Source organism: Delphinapterus leucas, chromosome 6 (assembly GCF_059928025.1).
Source record: "Delphinapterus leucas isolate spDelLeu-1000000601 "Yukka" chromosome 6, BTC_Dleu_Yukka2, whole genome shotgun sequence".
NCBI lineage: Eukaryota > Metazoa > Chordata > Mammalia > Artiodactyla > Monodontidae > Delphinapterus > Delphinapterus leucas.
In genome coordinates, this window is record NC_143134.1 from 97,227,203 (window position 1) to 97,239,934 (window position 12,732).

The window sequence follows — 12,732 nt, forward strand, 5'->3', positions numbered from 1 at the left end:
CTCCAAAACTGTGAGAAATACATTTCTGTTGTTTATAAGCCACCCAGTCTGTGTTATTTTGTTACAGCAGCACAAATTGCCTAAGACATACACTCTCATCACCACCTAGCTACCTACTTATCTGCACACACACACACACACACACACATGTGCACACACATGAGCACACACACACACACTCCTCACCCTTATTCAGGGCAAGAGAGGAGTAGAATGTCCTACTTGACTCTTTCCCTGTCCTAGATAACTTGTGTTCTGGAGCCACTTCCTACACAGTTACTTATTATTATGTTTAAACCCGTAGGAAGCTCACCTATTCTTATTCCATCCTCCTTTTGACCTCCAGCCTTTTTGCCTTCTCTCTTATGCTCTAAGTAGACATTCAGTACATGTTGCTTCTTTCCCCCTATTTGTCCCATGATGGGATCTTCAGACTCAAATCAGCACAGTCAGATCCTCAGAATCTGCTCCAGTTTGTTAATGTCTTTCCTGAAATCAGACACATGGTTCTAGAAACAATTCTACTGATGCGTGTGACTCTGAGAAGTACAGCGGGAGACTTCCCTGGTGGCGCAGTGGTTAAGAATCTGCCTGCCAATGCAGGAGACATGGGTTTGAGCCCTAGTCCGGGAAGATCCCACATGCTGTGGAGCAATCAAGCCCTTGCGCCACAACTACTGAGCCCACGCGCCACAACTACTGAGCCCACGTGCCACAACTACTGAAGCAGGCACACCTAGAGTCCATGCTTGCAACAAGAGAAGCCACCACAACGAGAAGCCCGTGCGCTGCAACGAAGAGTAGCCCCTGCTCGCTGCAACTAGAGAAAACACGCGCGCAGCAAGGAAGACCCAATGCAGCCAAAAATAAACAAATAAATTAATTAATTAAAAGAAATCCAATCCTTTAAAAAAAAAAAGAAAGTACAGCGGGATGGCCATTTCCATCTGATACCAACACTACTCGATTCTTCAGCAACTATTTTATACAGTTGACTCACATTACTTTTGAAACTGACTTAAATACCCATGTCTTCTTTTCATGAACTAACAAGAAGTAAATTACCCCCATTCTATACTTGTGCATTTTTTAAAGCACAGGTTTAGGACTTTACATTTGTCTTTATTAAAAATCTTTTATTAGTTTGGGGAGGTTGTTCCAGTCTGCTTTTTTCTTCTTATAAAACCTTGATTTTGATATTCATTGTACTCAATATCTCTGAAAACGTTGAGTAAAGGTATGTACAGATTTCATTCAAGTTATTGATAAAATCAGGGAACAATTACAGTCCTATGACATACCACTATATACCTCCCTCGAGGGTGCCCTGGTTCATTAGCCACTTGTTTAACCAGCAACAGCTCTACTGCATTACCATCTAGGTGCCTTTTCTCCATCTTGTCCTCAAGGAAACTTTTTAACCTTACTGAAATCAAGATACACTGATTTTAAGGAATTTCTCCTTTCTATCAGTGTCAACCCTATCATAATCGGAAACAAGGCTGGTTTAGCATGGTTTGCTCTTAGTAAACCCATGCTGTTTCCTTTGCTATGTGCTTACAAACCATCTGTTTCACCACCTGATGCCAGAGATTGTACATCAAACCCATCCTTTTCATGAATTTACTTTTTTCTATATTAAAAGTTAGATTTATTGCATGCAGAACTGAATTTTATTTTACTTTTATTAATAAATCATAAGATATTTGGGTAAGACTTTGTATATAATACATTCACAAATAAAAATATATATTAATGTCTTGTCGGGACCTTGATTTTGTCACAAATTGAGAGTTGAGAAAATACAGGGATCTTATGCATATGTTGTCCCCATGGGTCACCAGGCCACTATCTCCATCACTGTGTTTATATAGTGTTTCCCTTGGTGCCCTTCACTGCTCCTCTGTCTGATACTGGTGATAAGCACAATGGCCGAGTCCCAGTCAGCAGGCATACATAGCGGTTTGATGCAAATGATTTAACAATAGGCTGGGAAAGCAAGGTGACATAATGGAAAGAAGTTAACTATACTAAGACAGCACCAGCCAAACAGCAACTATCCTAGTCCAGAGAGGATGCACAATAAATACTACCAGTGAAGATGGAGGAGACAGGAAGCAGCCTATGTTTCACTCCATCCTTATCCCCAGTAGGTAGTGTTATCATTTCCATACTTCATGGAATGGAACAAAACAAATCCATATCCCTGAACCCATTTTTAATAAATAATAATAATATTTATTATTACCAGTAATAGCCAAAGGAAATTTAAGGTAAAATCCAGCTCTCGTACCATTTGTTTTTATAGTTAATGTGTTCTGGATCATGAAGAACCAGAGTAGAGAGGGCGATGGAGAGCTAGGCGCTGAACTCATGCTGTGCCTAGAGCTGGCCTGTCTGCCTCATGGCGTTTGTGTGCACCCCAACAAACCCACAGGTGTTGGCTTTCCTTTGCATGCCTCACAGTTTTATGTTTCAGGAATTTTATGTACCTTTATGTATGAAGTTGGCCTTCATAAAAGAGGACCCTTAGAGTTTTAATAATTTTTACGTGCTTTGCTGTGCTTCCCACACCCTTCTTGTCTGCGCTCTTTCAAGAAAATCCTAATGGAACTCCATGAAATGAGCTCTCTTCTTTAGTTCAGACTTAATTTATAACATTTCTAGAAAAACACAACACTGCCTCTTTTCCAGACAGAATATTGCAAAGCCGGTCTCCTCTGTAGAGTCAAACACACAATCATCGCCACACAGGAAACAACTGCAAAGCTGCCCCCAAATTCTTAAGCAAACTGAGGGTTGGGACCGGGAGAAAGAGAAACAAAAGTTGCTTCAATCAGGAAAAATATTTTGAGAAGCATTAGGAAGATGTGAGGAGTCTGGCACAGTAAATTTTGCTTGACTAGAATATTCAGGGAATAGGCTCTGGCTTTGTTCTTGTTGGCTCGCTTTGTTTTAAATCCCCTAATTAAAAAGCTGCTATGCTACTATATAATGCCACTTGCATGTCTTTCTGGAAAAGACTAAAGAGCAGAGATGAAAGCACTGGTTTCCAGGGTTAAAGGTGGGAGGAAGGGTTGACTGCAGAGGGGCAGCACAGGGTACCCTGGGGGGTGATGGATCGGTTCTGCATCGTAATTTTGGTGATGGTTGCATGACTGTGTGTTTTTCAGAATCTACAGAACTGAACACTAAAAAGAGTGAATTTTGAGGTATATAAAAATAAATGAAGCAAGAGTTTAAGTTGCTGTGTGAGGTAGAAGGAAGACTGCTGGATTGGGATTCCGGTGATTTACCTTCCACTTCGGCTAGCTGCATCCCCCTCTCTTGTTATTTTTAATTTCACTCTCATTACTAGAAATTGTTCTGAAATTACTGGATGTGCCTGCCCTAGGAAGTAGAACACGCAGGTGGAGAATGTCAGCCTTCCTTGGCCGGTGTAAATATCTGTGCCACATCCCAGGACACGGAGGGTGACAACCAGTGTGGTACCACAGCCCCTCCCAGCTGAATACTCTCCCTTCCCTGTCCTCCTCTGGTGCTTTGCACCTCCACCAGCCATCATACTTTAATAGATTTTACTAGAGTATTAATGCATTTATTTATTCGTGTATTTCATTATAAGCAAAGTTAGCAGTTATGTTCTTAGATGCACTGAATGAGTTCAATAATCAGGCTCTTGAGAGAGCAACCCATGGTTGTTTGTGATTAGATTCAGCCACATAGAGTTGTCTGTACTGAGCTGTCTTCCTGTGTATATTCTCTGCAGCTCTGAGCTCTGTCTGTGTCTCCTGTAAAAGCACTTATGATAGAGTAGGTGCCTCAAACAGATGGCCCAGAGAAATCCTCCTACTGTGACAATCTTTAGTGTACACTTTTAACCCCTGCATTGAGGTGCTCTTTGTAATAACAAATATTTATTGCAATGCTTTTCCAGGTTTGCTAATGATTCGCCCTCAGCATTTCTATATGATTGGTCCCAGGGCATTTTTATGTGTCTCATTTCCAATACCTTCTCTCTTTCATCAATGTTCTCTGTCTTTAGAGTTGGTCTCCTGGACCATCTGATTGTTCTGTGTTTTGCTAGTTTTTCTTATATGATTTTGGGAGTTCAAAAATTTAGTTAAAATTTATACTTTTCAGCCATTTAAGCTTCTTATAGCTTTTAATTATGTAAACTGATACACAATCATTGTGTGGTAGCATATTGGTTGACTATAGATATCAAGTGAAACTTTGCCCAGCAGAACCTTGGGGCAGCATGTCTATGCATTATAAATTACATGTAGAAAGGTTGCAGTACTTACCACATTTTGTTTGTTTCAGGTGGTACCCAAGTTCCAGAGTTACTGGCAGAGACTGTAGAACTCTGCAAAATGGGGGGAGAAGGCTTCCAGTCAGAAGTTATCTTTGACTCCATCACCACCCTTCACCTACTACTGGGTGTCATGTCTTGTCAGCTCCCTCATTTCTCTGCCATACCCTCTATCCCCACTGCTCCTGCCCTTGAATAGGCCTCCACCCTCTCTATTCCTGGACCATAACTACTGGTCTAAGGAGCTTGGTGCATAGAAAGTACTCAGTCAATATTGGGTGGACGGTTGGGTGGATGGATGGATGATTAGGTGAATGTGAAGGAAGCGGGGGGAGAGAAGTAGGGGAGAGAAAAAATGGGAAGAAGAGAAGAAAGAAGGAAATTGTTCTTTTTTATATCACATGAGTAGGGTGTTTGCAAATCAGAAGTGACCATGCTGTGAAGCCCATTTAATTTCCTAGCTCTCTAAATGGAAGAATGAAACCAAAGCCATAAATTCTCCCCTCCCCCATTCACCATGGAGTCCACTATGCATGTGGAGAGTTGGCATCTGATGACTAATAATACTTTACATTCCACCAGCAAAAAATAGAGAAAGAAAACTGAATTCTCACAACTTCCTGGGAAGATGACGAGGCATCCAGTGCCTTTTGCTGACAGGCCCCCTCTAACCCCACACACGGCTGCACACGTCACCATGACCATCAGTAACAGTTACCTGACTGCCTGTTCTTTCAAACTAGGAAGGCCCACCACATCAACTCCTCGAGAGAGCTAAGTCCTTCTCACTTGCCTGGGAGTCTGAAACCATGGAAGTCAGGCTCACCAAGAGAGAGGCAGCCTGGGCTCTACATTGATTAACTAAAGTAACGAGCTGGAAGATAGAAACCCCCTCTTAAGACCATCACTCTCCTTTTTTGGTGGAAATCGAATCCTCATATTAAACTGTGTTTATCATATCTCTGTTAACCAAGAACTTTTTTTCTCTAAACTGCTGGTATTTATTTCAGTTGTATGATACTAGAGCTTAATCATGTTTACACAGGTGAATGCTTTGTGGTTTTATTACTTACAGGAAAAAGCCCCGTAAAATGAATTCAAGTGTGTATGTGGTGGTGGTGGTGGTGGGTTTTTATTAGCTCCGGGTCGTGCCTTTGTGACTTTTGCTTGGTGGAGCTCTATACTGTGATCTAAAATGGACTACTTCCCCTTCCCTGGGTGCAACTCTATGGAAACAAGCTATAGCTGGCTTTTTGCCCATAGAAAACCATGTGATTAAAACCAGCTGAGAAGGTGGGAGGGGTGTTGAGCAAACTAAGTGAAGGGGATTAGGAGGTACAAACTTCCAGCTATGAAATAAATAAATCATGGGGATGTAATGCACAGCATAGGGAATGTAGTCAATAATATTGTACTAACTTTGTTTGATGACAGATGGCTACTAGACTTTTGGTGATCTATTTGTAATGTATGTAAATGTTAAATCACTACGTTGTACACCTGAAACTAATATATTGTCTGTCACCTATACTTTAAAAATTAAAAGGAAAAAAGTAAAAAAAATTAAAAAGAAAAACAAACAAAAAAACAGCTGAGAAGGTAAAAAGCCAATTGTCCATGGCAAAGGCTTAGTAGACTCTTCCTAAAGACAGAGAAGCTCTTTCCTACCACCTTCAGCCAAAGTATGTAGTGAATGCCTGCTTCATGGCTCATGGCTCATGGCTCATGGAGACCCTACAGTCCTGGGCTCAAACATCTCCAGCGATCTGGAGATTAGGAAGGGGTGAGCAGTGACAGTGTGGTCAAAGATGAAGAGCCAACAGCCTGTACAACTGGCACTACTTAATGCTGTACATTGCATCCCCAGGACTTATTTATTTTATAACTGAAAGTTTGTACCTTTTGACCACCTTCACCCATTTTGCCTACCCCCAAAAGCACCTTTGCTAAAACTGAAAACCAATTAAAGAAGGGGGAAGAGACCCTCATTCAAGAATTTGGCTCAGCTGCCATCCCACTAGCATCTGGGATTCAATAGATTAATTTGCCCATTTTGACTGGAAGATGCCTACAGAAAGATGAGGTGTTTAAGTGCTTAAAACGGCAGCTTTTATCGGCATCCACCAGAGATCAGCGGTAGAGAGCCATGCTCTCAGGCTGCACCCATCCTGTTCCTAGAATAAGGATTCTCAGCCAGATTTAAACTCCTCAATGTCAGCTAAGCATGTTATCTCCACTAGTCCCACTGCGTTGTGGAAATGTGGAGATAGAAAGCTGGGCAGATGGCTGTCAGCAAGACCCCACCATCCCTTAGTCCTCTATGCCAAGGGGTCCTACAGAGAGAGAGTGATGGTTCATTGGATTGAATTATAAAGGAAACTCAGAAAGTTATTTGAAAATATAAGTGTAACTTCAGTTCACCAGACAAGTCAGTCCATCTTTTTCTTTCCTTTTTTTAATGGACAATTTCAAGAAATAAGGGAATAATATGTTATAGACACATTTGAAGCTCCTTCCAATTTTACTTCCTTCCCCTTGCATTTGGTGTTTATTAATCTTATGTATTTTTTTATACTTTCTCTACATATGAAAGTGTCCATAATCAATAACTAGTATTGTTTCATATGTTCCAAACTTTTTGTAAATGGTAACATGCTGACATTGTATACATCACTCTGTAATTGTTCTTGCACAAATTATGTTTTCTGAGATTTATACATGTTGATAATGCAGTTCTAATTCATTCATTTTCACTGCTTTATAGTATTCCATTGAATGACTTGGCTTACTCATCCATTCTTCTCTTGAGGGACACTTTCATTGTTTTCTATTTTGGATTATCATCATTGCTGTTGCTATGAATATTTTCCAACATATCATTTTATGCATACATACAAGAGTTTCTCTAGAATGTATGTCCAAAGTGGAATTGCTTTTTAATTTTGACTTTTCATGATACTGTCAAACTCAACCAGTTTGCACTAACATCAGCAGTAAATGAGAGTTCCTGTTGCTTGACATTTTTGACAACATTGGATATTATTGGTTTTACTAATTTTTCCAATCAGATAAATGTGAAACGATGTCTTCTTGTTGTTTTAATTAGTATTTCCCTGATTACCAGGGAGGTTGAGTATCTTCTCACTATCAGCCATTCGGTTTTCCTCTGCTGGGAATTGCCAAGTCATATCTTAGTTCACTATTATATGGTATCATTACACTGTAACATTTGTCTTTGTTTTAAGTGATTTTTAGAAGTTAAATGTTCTGAATACTAATCTTTTGTCTCTCTTTGAGTTGTAAATGTCTTCCCAGTGTGTGCCTTGCCATTTCACTTGCGTTTTCTAACGTACAAAAGTTTTGTTTGCTTACTTGCTTTTTTTTTTTGTTTTATTTTATTTGGCCACACTGTGCGACTTGTGGGATCTTAGTTCCCTGATCAGGGATCAAAACCAGGTCCACAGCAGTGAAAGCCCAAGTCTTAACCACTGCACCACCAGGGAATTCCCACTTGTTTTTAATATACTCAGATTTACCTATCTTCTCCTTCATGGTTTAAACTTTATGTAGCTTGTTTAAGAAATCCCTTCTTAGACCAAGTTCATAAAGATATATAGGAGAACATCTAAAATTTTTAAAGTTTTGCTTTTCAAATTTGTCTCTAATCCATCAGAATGTATTTATTTGTTTATTTAGTTAGTATGTTGAGAGAGAGAGTTTTTCTTTTTTCATGTGGTTAACTAAATGTTCTAAGCACCATTTACTGAAGAGTCCATCTTCTCCCAGCGACATATCACATAAGTCCTCCTATATGCACAGGCCCTGACCTGTTCTCTATTTGCCTATTCCAGCAACAATACCACATTGTCTTATTACTACAGTTTTATAAGAAGTCTTGATATGTAGTAGGGCCCCCACCTTATTCTTTAAAAATGTGTTATTCATGAACCATTGATCTTCCAAATAAATTTTAGAATAAGCTTGTCAAGTCACACACAGAATTCTCAATACACTAAATATTTACTTAGTGTATGTAAACATACATACACTAAAAATGCAATAAGAATTTGATTTGGGTTATATTAAATGTATAGATTTGTGGAGAATTGACAGCTTTAAGAATATAGAGTCCTTTCATCCATGAACACAATGTATCCATCCATTTATAAATGTTTTCTTAATGTTTTTCAACAAAGTATTATACTTCCCTTCATTAAAATCCTGCACGTCTTTTTTTTAGATTTATTCTAGGTTCCTAATGTTTTTGTTGCTACTGTAAGTGACATCTTTTGTCAAATTGATGTTTATCCTTTGTTGGTGGCAATGGGAATAAATTTGATTACTATATATTGCCCTTATTTCCAGCTGCCTTCTCTTAAAAGTGTTAATACTCTGTCTGTATGTTCTCTTGAAATTTTCTTGTACACAATAACATTGTCTTATATCTTATGCTTTCTTTTCTTACTCTGCTGGCTAAGGCTTGATAAACTGAATGTTTAATAGAAGAGCTGATAGCCAGAAAACATGTTCTGTTCGTGACTATAGAGAGAACATTTGAGATCTGGGGAAATTTTAAATATTACCAAATATCACGAGTATTGCTTTATCTCCTATTTAATGTTTCAGAATGTATGGAGGGTTTGTTTAGAGCACAATAGCTACACTCTAGTCTTCTCAAAAATCGCTATACACCAACTGTTATTACCAGTTTTCAGTATGCCTATTGCTGAGCTCCCCCAACACAAAGAACAAATAAAAATTACACAGATTGTTAATTTTTGGCAAAGTTGGCCAATTTCATATTATCCTCAAATGCCACACTACACAGACTGAAAGGATACATAATCATAAATCTCAGCAGGCTGAAGTTGAGACATGCCCCTACCCCCCAGAAACTCTAAAACTATTCTGCATTCAAGTTCTGAATTGACTCCCTTTGAGGCCTTTAAAATGTATTTGTTTGCAAAAAACAAAAGTTCATTGTTGGCATTTGGAGGTGGCTTATTAGTGGCTGTGAGAAATCAGGGTTAGAACTTGAGGTAGGAAGAGAAAAGGAAAGTTCTTAAATTTTAGTGCCTTAACCCAGTAAAACTGTCAGTTCTTAATACAAGAAACTACTTTGTTCAAGAAACCCAGTATAGTCATGAGGGCCTAGGACCCCAATAGCACTATTCTGGTAGCTATTCCTCATGCTAAGGGTCATCACTTTTCTCTTCCCTACAGCAAGAAGCAAAGAGTAGCAGTTTTAAACCTCACCCCTCTACATCCTATTCAAAGATTAGGTTACAATTAAAAGTACATTTTAAAATCTACACCTTAAAACATAATTTCAAGTATGCTGCATTTTAAAGACACTTCATTACAAAAGTTAAAACTTGGAAAATTAAAGTAGAACATTTATCAAATCAACAAATAAGCTTTTACTTTTTCAAGATGATTTACTGCAAGATTTAAGACGCCCCTCTTATTTATTGAGTCTTTACAAAAAAAAAAAGTGAGACTAAACATCAGCCACTGCCACCTGCAAACTAGAGAATAAAGTTGCTCCTACATGGTTGGGAAAATAATTCATCTTACAGGAATTTAACAAACGAGCTATTTTTTAGGTTCTCATTTGCTAAATCGGCAATTCAGAATTTGTGAAGCAGGAGCAACAAGCTGCCGAACCTGATAGAAGCCTCTAAACACGCTTGGCTGTAGTTTATTTGTTTTGTGGTGTTTGCTAGTTCGGGTACAAAGTGGCAAAAACGGAAAGACACCGCCGCTTCCCCACTCTGCCCAGCTCAACACAGAAAGCGCGCGCTCAGCGCCCAGCAGTTTCGGCGAGGAGATCTCGCCGCTTTAAGCCGCGGGGGACCCTCGGGCCCGCCCACAAGAAGGCGTGGCCGACCCGGTGTCTGCTGGGAGTTGTAGTTCTAGGCCCAAGCGTTTCTTGACACTTTTCTTCTTACCTCCACCGCGTCCCGCCGCCTACGGACTTCTGAAGCGGCTGTGGATTTAGCCCGAGGCCCAACAGGAGATAAAAGGAGAAGCGATGGGCTCTGTTCAGCGTTTGGCCGCAGCGGCGCGCATGCGCAAGCCGGCCTGCTCCACCCGCACTTCTCCGGGCGCGTTGGGGGGCGGCGGACAGAGGTAGGGCCCTAGGCCAGTTTGAGGTGGTACGTCTTGCGGGAGCGCGGTTGTTAGCAGGGAGATAAGGGGAGGTGTCCGACTGTCTTCTCGCCCTACCTCATCCTGCTTTTCGGGACTCTCCCATCTCCTGCCCTTGTCCAATGTGCAGAATTGCAGCCACACGCACACCCTCCCTCTCCCATCTCTCCTTGGGAAGCCTTTCCCTGCTGTGTTGTGAAATCTGTTAGAGCCTCTCGGCCAAGGCCTTTTAGCCCGCCTGGAATTCAAACTGCCCCCTCCCTGCCAAATCCATGTCATGTGAGGCAGCAAAAGGCTTGCAGCACAGGCCCCACAAAGCAATGCCCTCAGCAGGTCTCTGAAATTTACAGTCACCCCGTCCTCTTCCTGCAAAACTGGAACCAGCTAGTTGATAGATTAGATAGATGGATAGATAGATTACGCTTTTAAGTCTGAACAGGGCTTTCATAGCTTCCTTTGCTCTGGAAGGTGACATCAATATACGAAAAGACACCGAGTGACCCAAGAACTCACGAATGTAGTTGGTGACAAAGCCTCAGGACCACAGCCTCCAGTTCTAAATCCACTGCTTTTTCCACCACTTCACAAATGTCTCACAAACAGCTAAAGGAGGTAACCAGCTGAACCTGATGCAAGTTGCCTTTCCGTATGGTCAAGCTCGGGTTCACCACAGCCTCTCTTAAATTAGCGAGCAGTTGCCCTCCGCGAGTGAGCCCTCCAGCAAACATAGGATTTTGCTGAGGGAAATGTTTAAGATTAAACACATACTTTGTGCTGGGCTCTGGAAAGATATACATCACGTTTTAGCTTAAAAGGTGCCCTTCCCCAAAGACAGGTTGAACCATAAAGCACCCTGTATTTCCCAGAGGATAGCATTAGGCATGCTACGTCTTGTTTGTCTGCCTTTCTTGAGAGTCTGCAGCACTGTTTTGTTCACCATCGTGTCTGCGGTGCTAACACATGGTGGTCTCTTGGTAAATGTCCAGTGATTACATGCATGAATCCAGTGTCTGCCATTCAGGTCTGTGCTCAAAGTCTGTTGGCAGAGGTAGAGATGAGAGTAGAGACGCAGATTTACACAAAGCTTTGGGGACAGGAAGGAAGAAGCATGTAACTGCCTGGAGAGGCCCCTGAGGCTGCATGGAGGAAGTATCCTCTAAGCTTTGGAATTGCCCCTCATTGACTTAGCAGATGGGAAGTTATCACACCAAAGCCTCTCTGTGAGCTTTGCCTGACAGGGAAAGGGACTGATTGTTTAAGAGCCAACCAGGACAGGAACACAGATGCTACCCTCTTCCAGGTGGTCATCTGGAGAAGCTGTGCTTTCCAGGGACCCTGGCTTTCTTCAGACATCTTTGGAATGCTCTTTGTGGAAATGCCTTTTGAGTTTTACAGCACATTCTTTTGGACCTCCTCAGCACTGGAAGGAACATCTCGTTCCTTCAGGGATTTGATATTTGGGAACAGCCAGAAGTTATTTGGGATGAAAGTCTAGAGGATGAGGAAGACAATCCTGCTGCATAATAGTTGCTGAAATTTGAGGGAAGGTGTTTGTTTGTCTCTTTGTTTATAGGAGTTCTCATCCTGGTGTGTGTGGAAGTTTTGAGTGTATGTGTATTTTCCTGACGGATCATGTCTTTAGCTTTTATCAGATTCCCCAAGGACTCCATGATTTAAAAAGGATGAACAACTACTGCTATAGAGTTATAAGATCACTTCTGTGGCCTGTAAGCTCCTCAGAAGGAGAATCACATGGAAGGAGAGCAGAGGGGGAAGTTTCAGCTGCTCTTGTCATTCGATGTGTGGTCTCAGTGGGTTGCAAAGCTCCCGGAGCCTTAGTGTCCCCACATACAAAGTGGAACAATAGCAGCATCCCTGGACTAGACATGTCATGCAAACTTCCCAGGTGACTCCTTCAAATGACAGCCCTGATTTGGATGTGTGTTACTGCTGTTACTGTTGTGCTTGTTCAAGGGAATCATCCTCCTGATGTCAGAACCAGGGATCTAGCGACAACAAATAGGCCAAATCAGAGAGGGAAGTTGGGGGCTCATAACCCAGCAAGACTTGCTGAGGATAGTACAAACGGTCAGGGAAGGGCTCATCAAGAAGGGGGAGCCTGGGCTTCCCTGGTGGCGCAGTGGTTAAGAATCTGCCTGCCAATGCAGGGAACACGGGTTCGAGCCCTGGTCTGGGAAGATCCCACATGCCGCGGAGCAACTAAGCCCGTGAGCCAAAACTACCGAGCCTGCGCGTCAGGAGCCTGT

General features: G+C 41.5%; 1 protein-coding gene across 2 annotated transcripts in view; it reads right to left on the reverse strand.

Annotated features, from left to right (window-relative positions):
• The window catches only part of ABCA1 (ATP binding cassette subfamily A member 1), a 183,375-nt gene extending 172,709 nt beyond the window's left edge, over window positions 1-10,666 (reverse strand). Inside the window, exons 1-2 of one of the 2 annotated variants that reach the window (XM_089913478.1) lie at window positions 10,267-10,666; window positions 4,308-4,369 (exon numbers count right to left, since the gene is read on the reverse strand). The gene's annotated coding sequence lies outside the window, so the exon portion shown is untranslated. Of the gene's footprint in view, window positions 1-4,307; window positions 6,236-10,266 lie in introns of those variants that run through there. The other variant, XM_089913479.1, reaches the window with a different exon arrangement.
• Between the last annotated feature and the right edge of the window lie 2,066 nt (window positions 10,667-12,732).